This window comes from Papio anubis, chromosome 8 (genome assembly GCF_008728515.1).
Source record: "Papio anubis isolate 15944 chromosome 8, Panubis1.0, whole genome shotgun sequence".
Taxonomy (NCBI): domain Eukaryota; kingdom Metazoa; phylum Chordata; class Mammalia; order Primates; family Cercopithecidae; genus Papio; species Papio anubis.
In genome coordinates, this window is record NC_044983.1 from 98,906,215 (window position 1) to 98,932,423 (window position 26,209).

Consider the following 26,209-nt stretch of genomic DNA (forward strand, 5'->3'; position numbering starts at 1 on the left):
TCCTGTAGCAGTTTTAATTTGGCTAATTCAATTTATCAGTAAAATTTATGATGTCCTTTTACTGACTAATGTTTTTTTTTTTCAATCTTCCAAGACATTCAGATGATTAATGTTTTTAAGTCTTGTCTTTCAAGATTGTAAACTTCTTGAGGGGAAGAATCAAAATTTACCCTTTTTTTGAGTTTGTGTTTTGCAACATCCTTAACACTGCACATAATAAGTACTTAATAAATTGTTTATTTGAATTGTGGTGATGTTAATGAGGTAGCTTATCAATTTTGTGGGACAATGAAGAATCACTGTTTGAAAGAAAAGCATAATTTATTAAAAGTTGAATTTCCAGTGGGCTTTTTTGAAAAAAAAAATTGTGAAAAAATGTCTGAGGAAAGCAAACCCACTAAATCAATAGAGAAGTATTCATTCAGTAAATACTCAGTTTCTAATATGTACATATCATGGCCTTTCAGATAAGCTTTTTGTAACACAAATTAGAAATTATGTGTTTCTTGATGTGTATATTTTCATTCATAGTTTAGATTTTCTGTTAAAGGGTTAATTTGCTCCCCAAATAAAGGAAGGTAAGAAGTAAAAATTTTCCTGATAGATTAGGGTAACAATTAGTATATATATTTAACACATATATAGTGAGCAGTTCTCTATTTTTTGAAATAATTCAATTTTAAAAGTATTTTCCAAAGTTAATTTATAAAATTTTGAAATAAAATTTCTTTTTTTTTGAGACAGAGTATTTCTTGCTGTGAGGCCCAGGCTGGAGTGAGGTGGTGCAGTAACGGCTCACTGCAGCCACCACCTCCTGGGCTCACACGATTCTCTCACCTCAGCCTCTCAAGTAACTGGGACCACAGGCAGGTGTCACGACATTTGACTAATATATTTTTTGTTCTTGTAGAGATGAGGTCTCCCTATGTTGCCCAGGCTGGTCTTGAACTCCTGGGCTCAAGTCATCCTCCTGCCTTGGACTCTCAAAGTGTTGGGATTACAAGTGTGAGCCCCCAAATTTCTGCAGCCCCCAAATTTCTTAGCTACCTATTTCCCCCACCCAGAGCCAACTACTGTTACTAGTATATTTTATATTGTCTACTCTTCCAGAGACAGTCTATGCATAAGAATGCTTGTGTATATATAATATTGTATGTGTGTCTGTATATGTGTGTATGTGTGTGCTCATACATGTATATATGGATGGATGTAAATGTAAAAACACAAATGTGTCCTACAGTTTGCTTTGTAGGAGGTCAGTTCCACATCTGTGACTATATAGCTGCTTCATTAATTTTAATGGATATAGGATATATACTATCCCTTTTAATCAATATTCTGTAATTTCTTTAAGTAGTACCATATTTGTGGTATTTAAATTTTTTTCTAAGTATTTTGTCATTAGTAATTTTTAGTATTTATCACAGTATTATCTGTGATAAATATTTTTGTACATACATTTCCTACATGTATGAATGTATATTTGAGACAGATTCCTAGAAACAAAGTTGTTGGGTCAAAGGGTTAGTATATTTTAAATCTAATAAATATTGTGAAATTTACTTTTGTAGAGGAAATGCGTATAAGTGACGTGTACTAAGGAGACTTTCCCACATCCTTGCCAACTCAGTGTGTGGCAATCTTTACCAATATTTCAATGAAAAAGATGCCACTGTAGACTTATTTGCAATTTTCTTATCAGAGAGATTGAGAGCCTTTTTAAAAAAATTTGGTTAGAGCCATTTGTATTCCTTTTTCTATTAGTAATTTTTAGTGATTTGTAGAGACTCTCTTACATGTTACTTGTTTTAGGACCTTGTTTATGCCTTTTTTGCTGGTCAGGGTTAAAAAAATTTGAATTTATTGTAGTTTTGTTTTATGGATTTTGGGTTTGTGATCTTGTTAGAATGACCTTCCCTATTCTAGTATTTTTAAAAACTACCAGTTGAATCATGAATACTTTTCAATAAAAATTGCATAGGTAAACCAATGTTGCCATTGCCAAAAAAATGAAAAACTATAGTTTTTAAGGATTTGAAATGCATTCTAAAAAATTGATAGACATTTTATAAGAAAACAAGCAAACAAAAAATTGATTTACATTTTATGAGAAAGTACCCAATAAATTTGTATATATTCTATATTTTAAAGTAAGGGCAATTAAATAATATCTTCCTCTTGACAATAGATTTTGATAAAGAACTCATTGTATTGTGCGATGAAGAAAGAGGTAGTGGAAGCAAGTTTGATAGACCACATGAATTTTGACTTGACACCTTACTTTACTAATTAATAATGGTAACGTGTTGCTTATATTATTAAACTCTGAGTGTGCTCATCTATGCTATTTGAGTAATAACACCTATTTTGAAGGATTGTGATTGTTATAGACTAGGTATCCTGGTATAAGTAGTTGTGCAATAAATAATCATTATTGTTAACTGATATAGCTAGCTCTCTTGAAACCTTAGTATTATCATAGGATTGCTGGGTGAAATTTTCTTATTTTCTAAAAATTGAGAGATTCTTTTCCTTGTCTATTATGAAGTCAAAATATGCCTGGAAGGCTTTTAAGTGACTTTGTTATTTGTTTAGAAGACTAGGAATGGGGAGAGGGTGGGTGACAACTTGAAAGTAGTTTCCTCAGCAAATACCATTCTTAAGGAGCCTGATAACTAAGACATAGCAGTGAAAATAACACTGACATCAAGTTATTGGTAATTGGCAAGATACTCATAGTCAAAGGTGAATTGAGGGGACTTACTTGTGGAAACTACTTTGTAATTGACTTTAGATTTGCCTAGGTTAAACTTTTTACTCTATTATTTAACTAAAATCTGTATTTACATATTTGTCTTATTCACATTATATCTAAGAACCCAGAGAACCATATTAGGTTAAGCTAATTCTGAAGTATGGTTATTGAGCTTAGAACGCTCATCTTCACATCACCCCTCAAATACACGTAAGCTTTGTATGATTGCTGGTTTCTCATCCTTCTGGCTTAGCTTCAAATTTGGATCTGTAGAGAGCTCTTTTCTGACCACTCTTTCTTACATAGATTCTCTCCATTATTCTTTATAACAATACCTTTTATATTCCCCTAATTATACTTCTCAAAATTTATAATGATTTATTTACTTGTTTATGGTCTGTCCATCCTGCTAGATTATCAACTCAAAGAGAGCACACACCATGTCTGTTTTGTTCACTAATGCAGCCTCAACTTCTAATTTAATACAATGCCTTACACACAGTAGTACTCAAAAATATTAATTGGGTGAATGAACGCACATTGGGAATGAAATGCTATGTTCATCTAGGTGGTACCAACTTTCAAGGTGAACTCCAATAATCTTAAGAAACAAGATTTGCTCATGTAGTAGTGCCCTTATTTTTGAAATCAAATGTAATTTTTAAACATATGCCCAATTTTGCTTATTTTCCATGGAAGGAAACTTAACAGTGTTTGTGTATGATTACAGCTTATCTTTCTTTTGGACTAAGAGCATATCTTTTTTGACTAGAAACCAGAAGAACATTGTGATAGATATCATTTTTTAATTTAAGGAATATTAGGAATTAGGGAAAATTTGGCTGTAAAAGTGATTAAGAGAATTAATACATTTCCATTGTGTTTAGCACAGCTGACTGATAAGGAGTACACAGAATGCTTTGGATAGAAATAGTTCATGCCCTCCAGGGACAGACCATCTAAGGCCAACCATAATCATATGAACACATAAAAATGTAAAGTGTCATGAAAAAATACCGATAAGGTGTTTTTAGTACATTATAACCATAGTAAAAAATATGTCAGACTAATCTTACTAGTAGTTTCTTGCCTCTGTGGTATTGCTTGATTATATTGTGTTGTATTACATGGTGTCACATAGTTTGTCCTGTTAAAATTTCTGAAAGTTTCACTGCTAGATATTAAAAACTTTTGTATTCTCTAGTCACCTAATGAAATGCAGATATCTCTGGGTGTTGAAATAATTTAACTATTATTAGGTAATTCTTAAGGAGTTTATTGTAAGAAACATGATAAACCACATGAAAATTTTGCATGGTAAGTGCAAGGAGACTACTATGCACTACAGTGTTTCATGGATATATTTTACAAGAGGAGCACCTGATTCAGTCCTGGGAAGATGCCATCTAGGCTGAATCTCAAATATGAGTAGATGTTAGCTGGGCAGATTGTTCTGTAAGCAAATATCCTAAAACTCCCAATTCCTCTTTGCCCCCAAAACCCTTCATTTGTAAACAAAAACAAAAACAAACAAACAAAAAAGAAGACAATGACGCAGGACATGGTCAAGAAATTTGCCTGAAGTGGTTCAGAAGAGCACAGATTTAAATGGAGATGCATCAATAGAGGAGACTGGAGAGATGGCAAGGTTCAGAGCCTAAAAAGCCTTCTATGCTAGTCTTTGGATTTGGCAGTAGGGAGTCATGGAGGGATTTTAAGCAGTGACACAATATAATTAGACTTCTGTTGGAACAAAAAACACTCTCATCACTATTTAGGAGATTCTTACAGTAATCCAGGTAATAAATGATGAAGATACGAAATAAGGCAGTAGAGGTGGAGGTGGAGAGTCAAGACAGATTTCTGAAAAATTTAGGAGCCAAAATTGCCAGGATTTGACAGTTGTGTGTTAAGGGTCAGGTAAACTCGTATGATGCCAGACTTGCTTAACTGACTACTGTACATAATATATATCTGCCTGTATCTGCTTATCTCACTTATCGTTAGCTCTGTGAAGTCATCTGGTCCCAGGACCAGTGTTCTTTTGAGGGAGCAGTTGTGAAGTGGCTTATTTTATTGTTTTAGTTATTCTAGAGCATTTGTAACATTGATGTGAGTACTAGAAGTGACTACAACTTGGGATAATGGGACGGTAGTAAAAAGGGCCAAAAGGGAGAAAGAAGAAAAGAAAGGACAAAGAACAAAGGGGAGAAAGTAAGATTAGGGCTCTTGGAATCCATTCATAATTAGAAGGAACCCTTCTTAATATCTTAGTTTATAAAACTTTTTCTACTGGATATATTCACACCATATAATCTTTTCAGAACTTCAGGACTATCATCCTTTTATTGAATATTCCCTACTTCCATTGATAACTTAGTCTCAATGAATTTCTCACCCTCTGGTTTTATTTCATTCTTTGTATATTTTAAACTATCACACAATCTTTGTTTTATATGTTAGGCTTAGCAAGGACAAATTTCCTTCCCTCTAAGGGAATTTTGGAAATGTGCATGTATTTTAGGAAAATATAGAGAGGAGATTAGTTATGGAAATGACATGCTGAAGTCGGTGAAGATTCTGGGCATCTTTATATTAGCTTACTGAATTATTGCAGAATTTCAGAAAGTGCTTGTATTATAAAAGGGAGATAAATTTTGGGTTTTGTAATGGAAAGTTCCATAAATAGGAATTGAGGTAGGGTTATGGAAAGGGGAAAGTTAATAAAAGGTTTTGACACAGGAGTAATATATTATTTTACCTACTTTCTTTCTAATATAGGTAACCTACAAAATTGAAGACAACTAGATAGTATAAATTAATTGGCCAAGAACTAACAACTTTAATACAGTTTATACATTATGAACATATATCTATATTATATATACCTGTCAAAACTCTATTACTTTTTGTACAACATGGTGCTAGCTACATGCTTTTTAAGGCATTTGGAATTCACAACTTTTGTACAGTTATATGGTTATAAACATTTAGTATTTGTATATAATACAAATAATTTGATAGGTTCTGCTAAACAGAGGAACTGGAAAAATGCTCCTTTAGGCACAGGAGGAATGCCCTTTAGCATTTTTTTTCTTCCAATGAAGCTTATGTTCAGCTCGAAGAGAAAAATAGTTTGGTAGTTTCTTGCATCCTGTAATTAGGCTTCTGGGAGGCTAAAACTAGGGAAAAAGGATACTCTAAACAATATAACTAGGTAGTAGAATAACCACAGTGGTGTTTGGTGCTTTGGTATTGTTCAGTTGACAGATGGAGGTGGTGCTCACATTCATCTTGTTTTGTTGGCATATGTGGTATCTATTATCATTTTTATAATACTTTGCTTCCCAGGCACATAGATGGAAATCTGTTTTATCACACATAATTCCTTTTAACTAAAAGCTGTCTTCAATCTGAAAGAATTAATTAATACTTTTATTAGCATATATTTTTTTTTACTGGGCCAAAATCTAGGTGTAGACGGGGCTGCATTTCTTTCTGGAAACTGTAGGAGGATTGTTTCCTTGCTCATTTGGGTTGTTGAAAGAATTGTGTTCTTTAAGTTATAGGACCGAGATTCTTGTTGGATATTCAGCTTAGGACTGTTCTTACCTCCTAGAGGCCTCTTTCTGGTACTTGCATATAGCTTGCTATATCTCTGAACAAGCAATGGGGTATTTTGAATCTTTATCACGATGCCATCTCTCTGACCTTTCTTCTGTCATTGCATCTCTCTCTGCCACAACTAGAAAAGATTTTTTTCTCTTTTAGGAACTCATGTGATTAGCTTGAATTCACCCAGATATTCCGGAATAATCTCCCTATTTTAATCATATCTGTAGAGTTCTTTTTGCCATATAAGGAAACATATTTATGTGTTCCTGCGATTAGCACAGAACATCTTTGGGGGGCCATTTGTTCTCCTTATGACATTCCCCTAAAGAGTGCCAGTAGATATAAATTTGGATATATATTTTTTATAAAGTAGATACTGAACTACTCTTATGTTTTAAAATGTATTTTGTATTCAGAGATACAAATTCCACAATATCTCTGAAATAATATTTTACTATATATGTTTTACTATAGTTTCTGATAGTATATTGCCCTCAAATTACCGCCAATCTGCGTTACACTTTTTATTTATTTAACAGTTTCCTCCAGAGCTAAAATGTTGATTTAACTGGGTTTGGGGTGGAGGGACTGGGGGTAAGAAGTGTGAATTTAAGTACTATTCCTAAGTAGTAGTCATGTTAGTTAATAATTGTATTTATTTTTATAGGGAGAGGAGTAAATAATTTTACCATATGACTAACATAGCGAAGAGTCATTGAAATATTTTCATATGCAGTATTTTCATTATCCGATGGTCATGTTAAAAGACGCAGCATAGCTTTATATTCCAGTATGAGTAAGTAAATATTTGAATTTAATTTTTCCACAAGAAGTAGTTTCTTTTGGAATGTTTGGTTGAATAGCCATACTCTACATAAGTGTGCCTTCATATATTATTTTTTGTAATTTTTACCCAAGAGTCTGGTTTAATGAAAAGATGTATAGTACTGTATGTTATGATTAAACTTCATGACAGGGTTTAGGATATAATCAGTTGTTTAATTTTGGCATATAAAGATTAAAAGCAGCTATGAAATAAAGTAGAAAAAGAAAGTAATCCAAGATTTTTCTTTAAAACTACTAATATAAATTTATGTTGCAGTTAACAGTATGTTAGGATAGACTAGATATCAGAGTCCAGTCATGATAGAAACTATAATAGTAATTTGAACAGGGACATTTTAATATAAAGGATTACTACCTGTAGCAGGGTGCAGCCCTCTTATAGGGGTGAGGTAGAGTACCTACGACAGAAACAAATTTCAGAGAAGCCCTTCCTACATGTCTGAGGCTGAGATTCAGCCCTCATTGGAGGATGTGATTGTGGCCCACTGAGCTGTCTCAGGCTGTGGCAGGCAAGCAGGACATCATCTGTGGGAATGTTGGTGGGACTTGGTGAGAAGCTGGCTGAGGTGCTTAGGAAACTCATTGGGAAGCCACCTCTTGGGGTGCCAGTGAGACTTCTTGAGAAACTGTCTGCTGGGGTGCCACTGAAACTTGGGTGTCTATAAGCTTCTGGCAACCATGTGCTGTAGCAAAAACAACAAAACACCCGGAACCTTGAAGTCCTTTTTTCCTTTAATGTCACTATGGCTCCCTCTACTGACAAAGTTTAACATTTTGCCAACTGCAAAGGAGAAATGGTGACAGAGTCCAGATTCACTATCACAAAGCAGGTCAAAGAAGGGTGGATTTGGAGCCGAGAGGCAATAAATTTATAGTAGGCTATGTTATCCCCAATATTTGTACCTTAAAACAAAAATTTATTTCTTTTTGATGTTATATGTTTTTTCTGGATCCCTTTGGGTTTCTACTGCATGTCATCCTCATCCTGGGGCACAGGTTAGTGGAGAAAATGCTTTCTGGAACATTCTGAGCAGCTGAAAAGGGAGACTGCAGTGAATCCTAAGTTGTCTCTTAAAATTTCCTCTCAGCGGTATGCATACAACTTCTGCTTGCATTTTTTTGGCCAAAGCAAATTTCATGATCATGCCTACCTAACTCAGCGTGGAGAAGTGCAATTCTATCACGTATAGAGGGAGAACCAGGAGTATTTGTTGAAAAATATAACGATCACAGGATTGATAGAATTGGCATTAGAAAAGTGGGCAATCCTTAGGATAATTGTAGTTCCCCCTTTACAATTTTGTCTTATTTGCTTTATACTTTCTAAAAAATAAATTTTAGTGAAAAATGTATCAACATAAGAATTGATGATGCTTTTCACTTCTGAGTCCGTGAAGTCAAACTAGACAATGAGCTTAGTCATTTGTGCAACATAGTGAACCTGATAAGCTAAATCAGCAGGAAGTTTGTTTTTTTGAAGGTTAGGTACAAATAGACTTTTATTTTTAAATTTTCCATTTGGAAAATGTTGCATTAACTAATTCTTATAAGATATAGAAAGTGACAGGGCTGGAGCCTGCTGTCCAGGTCATGTCATTCCTGGACGTATGCATGGTCCTTGGACTGGATTTCCCAGGATGTACCCAGAATGTATGGGCTTGGAGGCTGCCTGCAGTCGGCAAGTGCTCTGGGTGAGCTGGGCCGGGGAATTACAGGTACATGTAATATGAAATGACTATAGGATTTTTTCCCATTATGGTTAGTCTTGGATAGGGGATAGAAAATGAGATTTAGATATTCGGATAATAGTCCCAGCTCCATCATTTATAAGAGCAAGACTCTGTCTCAAACACACACACACACACACACACACAGAACAAAAAACAAAAAACTTCTTTTTTTTTCTGATTGATGGAAACTGCTTTTATGCTATTAGAATTTTGAAAATTCACCCTCCTTAAATTTTACTTCAAAGCTAGCATATTCTTTAACTCACTTCCTTTTCTTTCAGTGACAATTGTAATATTGAAATTTCCTCTGATAATGCGAATGGTATTCTAATCCATTTGAACTTTAAAAACAACATAAAATATTTAAAAATAATGTTGGTGTTCCACAAGTATATGTGATGCTCTGCTCATCTTAATAATTTTTCTTTAGGACTCATGTTGTAACATTTGACTATCAATGACATTGACTATCATTGACTGTCACTCATACTGTAACATTGACTATGACTTTAATCTCACTATTCTGAAGCTAAACTGTTGCTTTGAATCTATAAACCTTGTCATATTCATTAATATACTTCCATACAGTTTATGAAAATTTTTTATTAAGTTCATTCAAATGTTCTAAATTCAGTTAATCCATTTTTTGAAGTCAATAACTACCTTTCAACAGATCTGTACAGTGAGAATAACTTACATTTCAATGATATTTTTAACCCATAAACTTCAAAATAAAAGCTTTTCCTTTCATAGACACCAAACTTAGGTATGGAACAACAGAGAACAATATTCTGATCTTGTTTCTTTATATAAAGCCAACAGTAATTGGGACTGAAGCAGCTTGGAATTGATAAGATTTTTCATTTTGATAACATTTGATGTGGAATTCATATCGAAAGGCAAAATTTTACATTCAAGAGCTCTGGAAATAAAATATTACTTGAATTTCAGATTTTTCAGAATGAACTCTGATTATAGAATTTTTCTACTTGTCATCGCAAATTTATACAATATTTCTAATATTTTATAACTATTAATATTTCAAATCTTAATTTACCAATTTGAATATATTTTGTTTTTGGTACATCTTTGCAGGACAAATACCTTTTTAGTTATTCCTCTTTAGTGGCTATAGTGTCAGTTATTAACTTAATACTGTTTACTAACTATAGATTCATTAATCTGCGGTGAAAACTTTAGTTAGTAATTTTGGTTAGTGTTGTCTCTGTATCCTCTCATGTGCCATCTATACACTTACTAATATCATTGAAAGTGATACATGTTCTTTGCCAAAAAGGTTCATCGATTTCAAATATAGTGTTGGCAGTTGGCAGTTTCTATGTAGACTTCTAAATGAGAGGTTCTGTATTACGCTTTGTTATTTTAAACTTGCAGACATTTAAAAAAGTTAAAATCTTGCTTTGTGGCAAGGTGCAGGCATTGTTTATTGGCCCCATAGCTTTAGGTGCTAACTTTTTCATGCAAATAGGACACTTAGTTTGAGGAAGAGAGGAATTATAGGAGTACAGGAACCCAAATTTGAGAAATGTATTGTATTGCTGAAATAATGATTTACTTCAGTAACTAAAATTTCAAAAATTTTATACTTGTACTCATATTTTCAAAAAAGTCTACAGTCCCTTTACTGAACTTATTTAATTAAATTGTTACATTATTTTTTATTTCTAAAATTAAAACAATCCATTATGAAATTCTGTCACGAATGACTGTCTTGGTAATTGTTAACATTAAAAGCCAATAAGAAAGAAAGAAAGAGGACCAGAATGAAATAGGGAAGAAAAGAAGGGAATACAAACAATAAAAAGATTGACAAAATAATTTATATCTTATGTGGTACATCTAATACTAGATATTGCTATTGATGCAATGTAGTAATCCTGCATACTTTATGTGCTGGAAAAATACAGAAACAAGAGAAAATTAAAAATAAATGTTTTACATGTGTATATAAGACAACGAATTTCAGTGATAATAACCCAATTGGGACAAAAGTAATAATTAGACTACCTGAGATGATCCAATGGGAAGGTCAGGGGAGAGATGCTACATGGTGCTGCTTCTACAAAGCCATATACACTCTACTCTCTAAAAGAATTTAAACAATGGATATCCCCTTATACATGTTTAAGTCTGTATCTAAAATTTTCCAGAAATACAGTATAGGGAATCAAAGATGATTGTTTTTAGTTTAGGTATTTATTTGTTATTCCTTTAAACAAATGCATTTTGAGCATCTGTTCTATACCAGCCACTGTACTAATTTAGGAAACAGAGAGGAATAGGACACAGTGTTTGCCCTTGAGGTGCTTACAATTTAGTGGAAAAGAGTCATCTAAATAAATAATCCAAATGCTGGTAAGTGCTTTAAAGTACTTATATACCAAGTGTTGAACAGAGGAAGGGGCTAGTATATGAACATGGAGGATTTAAGGAAGTCTTTATAACCAAAGATCGTATTCAAATTGGCCTTGCAGGAAAAAGTATGTGGAGAAGGAGAAGGGCATTTTAGACATATGCAAAGCATGGACTGTGAAAAGCATAGTGCATAGTGTCTTTGGGGAATAGCCAATATTCCTATATTGCTAGGTGCATGGAAGATGGAAAGAAGGGATGGAGTGGTGGAAGGTGAAGCTAGTTGGTGAGAGTCAGTTACAAAGGGCATCATATGCAGGACTGGTATTCAATTGGTATGCACCACTACACAGACACTAATTTTTAAAAACTGAATCACTTTGATGCAGACTAGTAAATATTATGGAGAGAATAAATTATCTAACGATGTTGTCTAGTGCAGTCTTAAAGAATTATGGAACTTAGTAACCTTGCTGGTATGTATTAACATGGTCCTTGGAAGGCATGTACTGCCTGGAGTGTCAGTGCCTGCCTGATACGCTGTGCCCTGTTGGTGGAGGCAATGAAAGGCTGCAGTGCAAATGGTTTTCGTGGTAACTGCATTTGGTGGGGAGTGTCCTGAGGCACAGTGCTTTCAGTGTCTGTGGAAAACACAGAGCTAGATCAGGGGTATCCAATCTTTTGGCTTCCCTGGGCCACATTGGAAGAAGAATTGCCTTGGGCCACACATAAAGTACACTAATACGATAGCTGATGAGCTTAAAAAAAATTGCAGAAAACTAATTAATATTTTAAGAAGGTTTACAGATTTGCGGTGGGCCACACTCAAAGCTGCTCTTGGCCTGTGGGTTGTACAGGCTCAATCTAGATGTTTATGTGACGATTACATGCAGGCAGTCTGCCCAGTTGTTTTAAAGTCGTAGCAAAATGGTGGGTATCAGGGACCTAATGATTCTCATTTGAATTATGAACGTGTCAAGAGAAGTCTAATATTTTTCTAAATATCCAACCATGGCTCTGTTAAGAGATTGACACTTTCTAAAATTGAACAAATGATTTGCAAGTTATTAGAATGACTGTATAAAGAATTTATGCTATAACTCTGGTGTGTCCAATCTTTGAACTTCCCTGGGCCACAGTGGAAGAGGAGGAATTGTCTTGGGCGACACATAAAATACACTAACACTAACGATAGCTGATGAGCTAAAAAAAAAAAAAATCTCATAATGTTTTAAGGAAGTTTATGGATTTGTGTTGAGCCTCATTCAGAGCTGTTCTGGGCCACATGTGGCCTCCGGGCTGCGGGTTGGACAAGCTTGTTGTAACTCTTGTCATATGGAAAGCAGGTATCTATATATCTACATCTATAGTTTATTTGGAAAAAAGAAAATATATTTTAATGTTAATTTATATATTGATTTTTATATTAATTTTATATTGCTGTATCAATTGTTAAATATTTAGAATCACCTATGGTTCTAAGTCATGCTAAGAAATTTGAATTTATCTTATTGGCATGTTTGATCTGTAGTGAAAGGTTTTGAAATGAGATAGTGATAGGGCCTGTTATAATATGTTAACAAGTGACTTCTGATGACTTAGTGTAAAGTCTCACTAGCATGAGAATTCCTACCAGTGCATTTTCACTGGTACTGCCTTGTATCCTGGGATCTTGTGTCTCTTCTGGGTTTGTCCTCTGTATTGCTGCAGAGTATCTTCTTAAAAATGAAATTTAAATAATTAATTTTATGGCCGAAGAATCTTTTTAGGCTTTCTATTGCTTTGAATACAATTCAAGCTCCTTTTGCATACACTGTCCTTCACAGCCCCTCTCCAATTTGTTTTTCCAGCTTCATCTTCCACTCCACCCTTTCATGTATCTTTACTTTTAGTTATAATAAAATTTTTACTGTTTTTGGAGCATTGAAGGAGTAAAGGGGACCCTTTCATAATATGGAATAAACAATTCAGTGAATTTATTTATTATATATACTATGTATCCTGAAATATTTGAAATTGGGACCAAATCAGTGTTGCTTTCATTTTAAAATCACCTTTGGAAGAAATTCAGACACCATTAAAGACATAAAACTCTCATTACTCATTTTCTTCAACTTCAATAGGAAATCTTATGGAATTGTTTTGGAACACATGCTTCCAATCTGCCACCAGATTTTGCAGCAGGAATTTATATAATCATGCCATAGCTCAAACTGTCTCACAATTTACCATATGTTTCAATATTTCCAATGTTTTCAAACACTCTCCTCTCTTTCCCACCCCTTCCAGTTCACATTTCTCAGCTTTGTCCCAGCTCTTACCCCACAATTCTCATTCATTTCTCTGATTCATGGTTAATCCTTGTTATAGCCTTCCAGTTTGGAGTTCATTCTATACTGGTTCTCTTTCCTGGACCTTTTTTTAGTCAGTTAAAATAAGCAATGCTTAATCCTGAATTTAGAATTCTTGATTTTCTGACTTGGGTTCTGATCTCTCAGATCTCTCAGTACATGTTTTCATGGCTTTACTCCTTTTTTTTTTAACCTCTATTTAAATTTACCAGAGCCAGAAACATTACGGTTTAGACTCAGGCTGGCTCCTGTAACAATATAATATTTTCAGTAAAATTTTTCCTCTTAGAAACCCTGTATTCATCTGGTTAGAGCTGAGGGGAATTTCTGTAGTCTAAATCTAATCAATTAAAATGGCTTTTTATAAGTAACTGGATTTTTATGACTGCAAATATTGCTTTCCTGCTTATTTTCCTTCTAATCCTGTGTTTACTTAGCTGGTTCGAGGAGTCAAGGCAGTACAGTGTATGTAAGGAAAGGCTTTGGCATTAGTCAACTCTGGGTCATATCCTAGTTTCCCAGTTACTAATTTTGTGACCTTGAGTAAGTCACTTAATCTCTTGGACTCTGTTTTTTCATCTATAAATTAAAAACAATGACTATTTCATAGGGTTGTGGTGAGATGCAAATGTAATGTGACGGACACACAGAAGACATTCAATAAATGTTAATAGGAAAATAGATACTATGCATTTTAGGCTACTTTTTCTGCTACTATTCTTGTGGTCTGCATCCCCATCTGAAGTTAGATTCATTTGTTTATATGAAGGTCAGTCTTGACGGTTAGAAGGTGAGCCTAGAGTGAGAGGAAGTGAGAAGAACACAGGTGAAATTCATCTGACTATTTGTCCTTGAACATTGTCTTTACTAGAGAGTTTTTGAGATTGTTGATAACAGCAAATTGCTCTGTTGGGGTAAGAAGGTGTTTTTTGTTTGTTTAAACATTTTTAAAAATAAACAGTGTGCTGAAAATAGTTAAACAGAGTGTCATCTTTGCTCTTTGCTTGCCATTAGTAATCTGAAAATTATAACTTTAAAGTATTTTCATAACTATTTCAAAATAGTAATAATTTAAAAATAGTTTTAAAAATTATGCAAACAAGCTTATTCACATCTAAGCCCTGCTGTGGACATACCATGTAGTTTGACAGGTATATATTTCAAGGTTGTTCATGACTTTTTCAAATTTTATGCAAACAGTAGTATTCTTAAGTTTATATTCTCTTCTGACCATTCTAAGTACTGAAATCACCATCTTTCAAATACTTTCATCTGGAGCTCTGATTACCTTATATAAACATAGAAAGTTCGAAGACTATTCATTTTTATCTCAGTTTTCATTATAAAAATGCAATAATAACAATAGTTTTTAAAATGAAAAAAGTGTGTGTAACCTCACCATCCTATACAACTGTTCATTTTTACATCTTCCTCTCTATTTTTATCTGTATGTATCATATGTTTTACATCGATGCAGTTATGGTATATATACAGTTTTATATTTTGCTTATTTATTATAATTTTTTACTTAATAGGATATCATAAATATTTCTTCCATGAATAGATTTTCTCAGCCATCTACCTCAGCATCTGTCACATGCCAGCTGTATTCAATCAGATGGGTTCTTCTCCATTCTAGTTTTCAGTAATTGCAGAAAATTTTACTGCAATTAAAACAAAAATATTCAACAGTTTACTATTCATTTTTGCTGTGTGTTTTGCTTTGATTTCTGCTCCGGTGTTATGCCAAATGTGGGACATAACCCTATTTCCTGGATTCTAAAATTTTACTCATATCAGGCAGCTACATTAGTAGCATTTCTCTGGAGATTTGGGGATAAAGATGATGAGGTTCCCACAGAGTGGATAATTCAAAATTGAATTACACTTACTGATTCTGAAAAAAAACCAAAAAACACTTTGAGCATTTCTACCCACTTATGTCCATTTTGTTGCCCCCTGCTTCTTCCTGCTCTACCTTTCTTCTCTCATTTCTTTCCCACTCTCCAATCTCTATTAGTTTTGTAATATCAGGCTAGGAATGTTTTTTTCTTTCAGTCTATTTTCTGTTGGAATTTCCTTTCAACTCTGCAGTGGTTTATCAAAGTATTTTCCTAAATGGACAGTTTCTTCCTCAAAGAAAAAATCTTCAATATCATTTGGTAAAGTATTTTTCCTCCATTCTGCTGCATAGTCTTTTCTATAAATTGTTGCTCAATTGAATTTTGTTGGTCTTTAGGGGATTCCTTCAGACTTAGGTTTGCCTAGACCTAACTAATACTAAGATTTCCGTAAGGGTTTTACTGTATCTACTTAAGAGAAAGGTGAAGAGCCATTAGGTTGTCATTATAATTAGATTTCAGCAGTTTTTTTTCTGAAGTTCATATGGAGTACAGTGATACTCTGATTAACAAATTCTTCGAGGATATAGCTCCTTTAAAATAGCCTCAGTAAAATAGAAGAAAAGATTATTGGTCATCTTAAACAGAGTTGTTCTGATTCTTGTGGCTCTAAGGCAGTGTTACTAATGGCAGTGCGGTTTCTATTTATCTGCCCAAATTTGATGATAATGAGGCCTGGGTCATTGTAAAGTAGTGAGCTTGTTGGAACCTATCTTGTGTTCTTTGTCGTTTTCCCATTTGGTACCTTTCTTTTTACCGCTTACAAATGACTTCTTCCTTTGGGTGTCTGATGCTTTCCAACTCTTTATTCTCTCCTCAGTCCCTAGTGCATTAGAAAAAGAGTAATCTATTATTTATATTTTTCCAAATGGGAAATAACAATACAATAACCTTAAAATTTCTGAATGGCTAATAAGTTATAACCTTAAACAGATATTTACTTACCGGTTAAGCCAGTTATTGGTAACTTACGTTTTTGTGGAGACTGAGAGCAGAAATTGAGTGTGATATAGCGTTCTTTTCCTCCTTGAGTTTAGCACAGTGCCTGACACATAGTAGGTGTAAGTAATGAATTAATGAAGGAATTAAAGACACTTTGTTTGAAGAGTTTCAAGAGATTGATAGAAGAAATAAAGGGGTACAATGACAGGGGATTTTAGAATCATAGAAAAACTGACCTTGAATGTGAACTGGAATTAATCATTTTGCTGTGACCAGGAATGATGATGGGATGTGTGTGTTTATGTGTGTGTGAATGTGTGTGTGCATGTAAGTGTGTGTGCAGTATGAGAGAGAAAAACGGGAGAAGCATATGGGAGATTATTTAATCTTTACATAGAGGATGTCTTGAGTCTTCAGTATTCATTCTGTGTTAATGCATTACTTGCCAAACTGTTCAGATTCACCATTTGATTTTGGATTGGGCATCAGTTCACTTGCCACCTATTCTTTGCCCAGGTAAGATGTGATTGACTTTGACTGCAGCTATTTGGGTCTTGCCCATGGACTTAAAGTAATTTTGTGTGTGTGTGGTGGGTTAGGATTGAGTCATTCTGTGATCATTTGTTATTTTTAAAATGTCTGTCCTGAAAGGAAAGTAGATAAGTTGAAAATGGACCAGTAGGTTGGGGCAGGATTAGGCAGGGACTTACATGACATGGCAAGGAATTTGGCTTTATTCTAATTATACTGACAATGTAAAGCAGGCAGGTTGAGGGGTGTGATGTTGGGGAACATGGTGATAGTGTTTTAGAGTGAGGGCAAAAGAGGTGGCAGATTTCTGGCTCAAATAACAGTTCAGTTTTGAACAAATGTGAAGTTTGGTTTGTGATCCAAAGTAAATAGAAGTCTTATGTCTCCCAAGACTTGTGATTTTTTTTTTCAATTTTTCAGGTGAGCTAAGTTATCTTGACATTTTATTATTTCTGTTTTCTAAAACATTTACTATGTTTCTCTTTTTGCTCATGGAATAGCGCTGATAGATTTGAAATGATACATGAAGTACAACCTATAGGTATGAGTTATAATTTCTATTGTAATTAAAATTGTTACTTGCCTTTAGTCTTCAGAACTAAGATGATGTTGCTACCCAGGAAATGAATTGTGGTGTTTGTGGAAAATATTTTCTAAGTACTGACAACTGTAATTATAATAAAAATTAGATTATATTTTAATAAAGATTTATAGTTTTAGAGGGACTTTCTGTTTTTGCATTTGAACTGCTGATTGTTTAAACTGACAATGGTCCACCTTCATTTGCCCCAAGTGTTATTAAAATACATAACAACATAGGTGTCATTGGTATACTTAAGAAACAGGCTAAGAAGAAAAAGAAAAGGAGTTGAAGAGAGAGTATAGAGAGTTGGAATGGATGAATGAGAAAGAGGAAGAGTGGACAAGAAACACAAAAATGACAAGGTTTCTCTTTTTGCTCGTGGGATAGTGCTGATACATTTGAAATGAAACATTTGAAATGAGGAGATCCATGCCACCGAAAGTTGTGTAATTAAGAAAACAAAAGCCACACTAAATATTTTAAACAAAGAAAATTTAATACATAGGGAATCAATTGCCAAAAGTCCTGGTAGGGCTGGAGAAGCAGAAAATGGACAATGAATTTATCAAAAGATCAGTAACTGCAGGAAGACACTACTGCTCCTTGGGCTGGGAGAGAAAAAAAGGAAAATGGTGTTAAACAGCTAATAAGTACTATGATGCTAAGGTTGTTGGAGTACTACTGCTACCCTTGAAGCTGTTGCTGCTGCTTTGCAGGATGCCGTGAGCCTGTACTTCTACTGATCCAGAAAGCCTATAGTCCTGTTGATGATGCTGAACTCACCTCAGAGGATGCTGAAGCCTGCAGTCACCCATTGCTACCCCTGCCAGAACTGCACTGTTGTTGCAGTAGTTAGAATTTGCATTGTGGTTATCTGGTGCTACAATTGCTGCTAGAACCAGAGACCATGGGCAATCTGCTGAGTTTCCTGGAATACTGATGCTGCTCCTGCAGGAATTAGAAACAGAAGGAAGAAAATAAAATGATTTACCTTCTCCTGCCATCCAGTTTTTACCAGTGTTTCCCAGTGGTAGAACATAGTTGGAAACCAGCTTTCAAGGGAGTGTGACAAATGTAATCTTTAGAGAGGACAGTCTGAAATAAGAACAGGAATGCGTTGAGAGCTAATATAAAGCCAACACAGGAAGAAGTTACAAAATATTGATTCTTTAATCATAAGAAGAAAGAAACATTTTTGCAAACTTTCTGAATAATGTCAAAACTCTTCTTTTTTTGGTTAAATGATTAAGTTACAGGGGCTGGTAGAAAAGCTTTGAAAGTGAGATAGTTCTTCATTGAGGTATCAAGGTATTTTTGTTTCAGGCAACAAAAATGGCCCCTGTTAACTTAAACAGAAAATAATTTATTGTAAGCCCTAAGGAATAGCTCTAAGAAAAGTTGACTAGTCCCTGGAAAAGACAGAAATTAGGTTAGCTCTGGATAGCTGTTTGCAGAAACTAATGGATGGCCTGTTCAATGTGCTACCCACTGTTTACATGGATCAGCTTCACTATTTGCTGCTTAAAATTCACATTACATGGAAAGAGGCAGTCTGGCCTAACTTGGGTTAGTTACCTACCCTTGGACAGAGGAGAGTATGTTACCTTGATTGACATCAAGACTGCATTCAGTAATTGAGGACTAGTTCTCAAAGAAAATTTGAGATATTAGAGGAGAATAGATACTAGACAGGCAAAAATGACAAAATATCTACTAATTGAAGCTTGTTTTAAATTAGCAGTAGGTAGCTCAAAACCATACCCGAAAGTTCTTGAGCATTTAATATGTAACAGGCGCTCTGATCTCTTTTAATAATATCTTTGAGGAAGCTGTCATTATTATCCTCATTTTACAGATGAGAAAAATTGAGAGGTGCACTTCTGATGATGGTGGATTAGGCAATTTGGACTAACTCTTCCACTGAGAACAACCAGAAAAGCTGGATCAAATATAAAAATCATCTGTTTGTATCAGAGAGCTAACACATCATTGAAGACTGTGGGGACAAGATCCTGGAGAAGAAGGAAACCCAAAAGGTGAGCTGTGCATTTGAAGCCTCTTTCTACTATGGGAATCTCCTGTTTCCAGTAGAGGTGGCCAAGAGGCTGAGAAGCTAAGAAGAGCTTTTGAAACACTCATGGGGTGGGGCTAATGGAGCAACAGTTTGAATTCATGGTCCACTAAACAGGGAGATGGCCTGCTAAATCCGCCAGGCTTTGGGTTGGGACCTGAAGGGTGATTCCTTAGGAGTAAGGATGAGCTGCGAATTGAATGGTCCACATACAGAAGAAAACCAGTTTAGAATCATCGTAGTCTTTAATTAGATTACAGACACCTAAGATTGTTAATGACTCTAGCTACTTGTTAAAGCAAAAGTAAATTCTTTCTGATGGAAGATAATACCATCCTAGGCCTCAAATAATTTCTACAGTTTTTACTTATAATGTCTTACATGGACACAAAAATAATCAGGTATACAAGACATAAGTTATATGATGCCATTTAACTGAAACTAAGATAAACAATAGACCGTAGTAGATAGACCAACAGGGGATTCAAATAATGGAGTTCTGTCACTGAATTTTAAAACATGAATCTGTTTAGACTAGCAAAATATAAGAATGAGTGCTTTGGCAGAGCACTGTATATCATGAAAATTAAATCAAAATAAAAAAACTGAAAAAGGCAATAAATGAAATCAACTCATTGAGTGTATTCAACAGCATTAAATACAGGTGAAGAGAGAAATAGTTAAGTGGGAGATACGAGAAAATATGTGTAATAAAGCACAGAAATATAACAGTATGTAGGAGAAAGAAAAAAAGTAATATAAATGGGGAGTATGTATCAAAGTATCCCCAATAATGTTTACAGCTGATTCTCAACAGAAACAATAAAGACTATTAGACAATGGGCTGATATCTTCAAAGTGCTGAAGAAAAAAACTGCACAGTTAGCATTTTATTTCCAATTAAAATAGCACTCAGAAATAACTGCAAAATAAAGGACATAGTAGACATATAAAACCAGAGATATGTCACCGGCTTCCCACACTTAAGGTAATACAGTTATCCCTCAGTATCAGTGGAGAATTAATTCCAAGACCCCTTGCAGATACCCAAATCTGTGGATGCTTAGGTTTCTAATATAAAATTGCATAGTATTTGCATATAGCCTATGCACATCATCCAGTATACTTTAAATAATCTTTAGATTGTTTACAGTATCCAATGCAGATTCTATGTAAATAGTTGTTATACTGTATTTTTAAATAAATATTACTTTTTATTTTTTTTTCCCAAAATATTTTGATCTGTGGTTGGTTGAATCTGTGGATGCAGAACTCATTGATATGGAAGGCTAACTGTATTAAAGAGTGTTATTCAGGTAGAAGGAAAATGGTCTCAGACAGAAAGCTAGAAGTGGAGAAAGGAATGAGGAAAGATGACAAGTATAAATGTGTGGATAAATGGAAATTAATGTTGGCTGTAAAACAAATAAAATGTCTTAGTGGGTTTTAAATATATGGTAAGAATTAAAAATACATGATAGTAGGGTATATGTTGGGACAGTATAAATGGTTTTAAGTTACATTGCCAGGAAGAAGTAAACATATATATGTTAGGGTTTGATGATTTGTAGATGCATGTTATAATTGCTGAGTTTATTTTAAAATGTTAGTAGCATAATGTATACCTTCCAAGCTAGTAGAGAAGAAAAATATAATAAAAAGTATTTAATTAATTAAAAAAGACAAACAAGGAGAGGAAACTAAACATAGAACAGTTGGAGGCAAATAGAAAGTAGTAAAACAGTAGATTGACCACAAATCTATTAACACATTGAATATAAATGGACTAAGTGTTATAATAAAAAATTGACAGATAGGATAAAAAACAGAATCCAACTATACACTATTTATGAGATGTATCTAAAGTCTCTTTTATAGATATTTAAAATATATAGAAAGATTAAAAATAAAATGATATTAAAAATATACTTTGCAAGCACTAAGCAAAAGAAATCTGGTGAAGCTGTATTAATATCAGATAAAGTAGAATTTAAAGCAAAAATATTACTAGAGGTAAGGAAGGACATTTTGTTTTAAGTTTTAATTCACCAGAATTTATAATAAATGTATAATACCTCTAATTTTTATGCATAATAATATAGGCTAAAATATGTAGAAGGAAAAATTTTACAGAATTGTAAGTAAAAACAAAGACAAGACAAATCTATGGTGTTAGAAATCATAATGATACTGACTGGGAGGCAGGGGCTAGAACTGTTTTATTTTTTGCTTTGAAATGCTGGTTACATGGATATATTAAATGTGAAAATTTAATGACCTTAACTTTTATGGTTTATGTACCTTTCTGTCTGTATGTTATACTTTCATTAAAAGTTTATTTTAAAAATGGACAGAATTTAAAGGTAAATACAAATTATAATGAGAAACATTAACACACAGACAAAACAAGATTATCAGTAGATCAAGCAGACAAAAAATAGTAAAACTATAGAATATATGAACAAAATAATTAATATGCTGGACTTTACTGGTATATACAGAGCACTTTACCCAATGACTACAGAATACCTTTAATGTGCACACTAAACAACTGCAGAGTACATATTCTTTTCAAGAACACATGGAATACCAAAATCGACCATCTCCTATATTATAAGGCAATTCTCAAAAAAATCAGAAGATTGAAATATACAATCTGCATTCTGATGAGAGAAATATGCATTCTCTCATCACCATGCTGGAAATCAATAATGAAAATAATAATAAGATTCTTATATATTTAGAAATTAATAAATAATCTTCTAAATAATCCAAAGATTAAGGAACAAATCACAAAGAGAATTAAAAAGTATTTTTACCTGAGAGTTTCTGGGTTGCTGAACACCCGGAGTTGCTGGGAGGTGTTACACCTGGAGAGGGCATGGGAGCTCTGCATGCCCACACCCTCATACCTCACCCTTTATATTACAGTGCATATCTGATCTACTCTTTGGCTTTGTAGACCTATGAGTTAAGAATGGCTTTTACATGTTTAAATGATTTTGAAACATCAGAAAAATATGGCATAAAAAATATGGAGTTCAAATTCTAATTCAAATGCCTGTTCATATGAATTGGAATTTTAATAAACTAGTAAATGTTTTAATAAACATTTTAATAAACTAGTAAATCTACCATATAGGTAGTGTTGTGAGAATTAAGTGAAAAAACTAATGAAGTTTGTAATACAGTCCATAACCATGGTATTTACAGTTGCTAAATATTTATTTTCTCTTACACCCTCTCTTTAACACTATGTCAGCAGACTTTGTACCTGAGGCTACATATAGACAAGAAAAATAATTAGTTAGAAATGACACTGTGCAATATTAAATAACTATAGTCAATTTAGGCATGAATTATATGCAATAAAGTACAATAAAATGCAGATATAACTATTGTGTACTTCTAGTGTTAACTTCTAATTCTCCCTCATTAAGTTATGTCAAAATGCTGAGCCAGGCATGGCTGAAGGAAATAGCTTTGTTATGTTCCCAGTTAGATCATCTTATTTCATTTTCTGGCTCTTCGTCGTACACAAATATGATCTTCTTTTTCATTCAAACCTACTTCCCACTTATTACACCATAGAATTGTGATTTAGTAGCTCTGAGATGTGGTCTCAGGAGTGAAGGAAAGACTTTTCTGAATGTTCTGATTTCTCTATTCGTCATTCCATTGATTGGTTTTGGTGGGGGGTCAGCAAATACTGCCTATGGGCAAAATCTGATCAACTTTTGATTAAAAATATAGCAAATTAGGAATTGATAGGAATATAGCTAATCTGACAATAAATATTACAGTGCATATCTGATCCATTCTCTGGTTTTGTAGACCTGTGAATTAAGAATGGCCTTTACATGTTTAAATGCTTTTAAAAAGTCAAAAGAAGGATATGACTTGTGAAAAATATGGAGTTGGAGCAAAGCTATGCTCATTTGTTTATGTATTGTATGGGCTGCTTTTGCACTATACTGGCAGAATTGAGTTGTTGGGACAGTGACCATAGGTGGCACACTTAACTTTACACTGCTGTTTGGTCCACTGCAAATTGCAGTGATATGGTTACAACTCAACAGCATTTTGAGTGCCATGAATATAGCTGTACTATGACAGTTCTGTTTCATTTTTAATTACTAGTGAATACACATCATGTCAAACAATAAAAAAAGAGAAACAAAAAAAAAAAGAAAAAATAAGAGAAAATGGACTTCAAATGTGGTTTTAAAGTACAGTAGAGTATGAGTTGCTAAGTTAGACGACAAAGTATTGAGTTTATTATGTATTAGTGCTGTAGTTATAGTAAAGGGATATAATATATATTGGCATTACCAGACTAAGCATTGATCACAATATTCTCAAGTAGGGAAAATTAGAAAATTTAAAATGGAATATAAGCAGATTTTCTTTACGAAAGTAATAAATGAAAATGAGGATGTGACCAAAAAGTAAGTTTCTAAGTGGTTCTCTTGTTAGCCAAGCAAATAAATCCATTTCAGATGGTTACTTAATTAAATCATATTAGATTGCAGAAACTGAAAAAGTGTATCTAGAGAAAATAAACATTAAGCCTTTTGGTGGGAACAGTTTCTCAAAGAGTTGAGGGTATTGGGAGCAGCATTTCTAGTCAGTTACAAAACACAAGTGATTTTGAATGGTTTTCCTTGACTCTTGCTGACCTGACAGATGTTACCAATACTTTTCTGTTGTTTTTTATTTAGGAGTTAGTATTGAGTTTTAATAAGCCTCTGTGAATAGTCAGTATGGAACAATGAGTGGCAAGAACATTTTCAAATAATTTGAGAAAACATTAATTTAGTACAACCTGAAGTGGAATCTGCTAAGATGTGTTAAAAACTGATAAAACATGGGAGGCTGAGGCAGGAGAACTGCTTGAACCTGGGGGGCAGAGGTTGCAGTGAGCTGAGATCATGCCACTGCACTCCAGTCTGGGTGACAAAGCGAGACCCTGTCTTAAAAAAAAAAGAGAAAAAAGAAACAAAGAAACCTGATAAAAGATAAAAATAATGTATGGAGTAGAAAAAGGCTTAGTTGGACAACTTTTCAAAGCTTGTAAAAATTAAGGTGTTTAGAGCTCATGGTTATTCATTGTGTTATTTATGAGTAGATATTCTGCAGAAAATATTTGAATCATCCTGTGTTATTGAGTCACTAGTGTCAACAGTGAACTTCATTCCTTCTTGTAGGAAAATTTTGTCCATTTTTGTCAGAAATTGAATATTATGACTCGCTGTATCAAATAGAAATGTGATGGTCTAGCAGTCATAAAATTTTATTTCAGTTTTTTGAGCTCAGGGCTGACATTAAACTCTTTCTGAAAAATGCACTAAGCCCTGTTATTGAACACTGGATGGCTTTGGAAATTTGCTTTTGCTGCAAAATTGATAAATTTCTGTATTCAACTTACAAGTTCCACATTCAAGATAAAACTGTGCTTACCTGTGGAATTTGTAAGTTCTACCATGGAACTTAAAGTCATTTTAATGACAATAATGTTTATCACAAATAATTTCAAGCTACTTTATATGCTTCCTATGCTGTCAATAGTTAAGTAGTGAACTCCTCATTCCCACACAAATTTTCAGTTGATATATTTTCCAAGCTCAGACTATAGTATCAACCTAATTTTTCAGACTTTGAAGCAAGTACAAAAGACATTTACATATTTCAAAATTTATTTAACAGTGTAATTGAGGAGTTACTATCCAACTTTCATCTGCAATGTATAATGTATAATAACATGCTTAAAGGCAAATATCTAGAGAAGTCTCAAACTCAATTCTATAGGTATCCTCTAAGTGATGAATATCATCAATTAAAAAAATTCTCATTGTTTGATATCAGTACATATTTGCATTTCCTATCTGTGCAAAAAGATATTACTAAAATGAAATACGCAAAATCATATTACAGATCAGCATTAACCAAAGGACATTTGCAGTTGATTTGGATCATTTGGAATACTAACTTTGAATCCCAATTAAGTGAAATATTTTCCCCCCAAAAGGGAATTCCATTATTCTCATCAGTAGACCTGTATTATTACCCTCAATTATTTGAATTTTATCAATAAGGATTTTGTAGAAATTTGTTTTTTATTCTTTTAGCACTACACATTATCATTAATTTTGCCTTTTGACTTACAAAGCCTCAAATATTTACTGTCTGGCACTTTACAGAAAAAAAAAAAAGCTTGCCAACCCTTGATTTAGGCCAGTAAAAAATACCAGTTGAGACTTATTTGAAATCTTTACATTGTATTGATTTTCTTCTTTGAATGAACAAGAGAAATTTATTTCTCTTTAGCTTGAAAATACCCAGTTTACTGTTGCCTCCTTCTGGCTAAAAGAATGTTTTTTTGCCTTTGAGTATAAATTGTTACTTATGACTTTAGAATGTACTTATGTATGGTGAATTTCAACAGCTACCTTTATCATCAGCTCTGAATGTCAGAACTTCCTCTTTGTGAAATTTTATCCTAGTTATGTAA

The 26,209-nt window shown here is 33.7% G+C and overlaps 1 protein-coding gene across 2 annotated transcripts in view; it reads left to right on the forward strand.

Moving 5' to 3' along the window:
* The window catches only part of LOC116268679 (regulating synaptic membrane exocytosis protein 2-like), a 132,238-nt gene that overhangs the window by 3,732 nt on the left and 102,297 nt on the right, over window positions 1-26,209 (forward strand). The window contains exon 2 of one of the 2 annotated variants that reach the window (XR_004175852.1): window positions 19,483-24,642. The exons of the other annotated variant lie outside the window; for it this stretch is intronic. The gene's annotated coding sequence lies outside the window, so the exon portion shown is untranslated. Of the gene's footprint in view, window positions 1-19,482; window positions 24,643-26,209 lie in introns of those variants that run through there. 2 annotated transcript variants of the gene reach the window in all.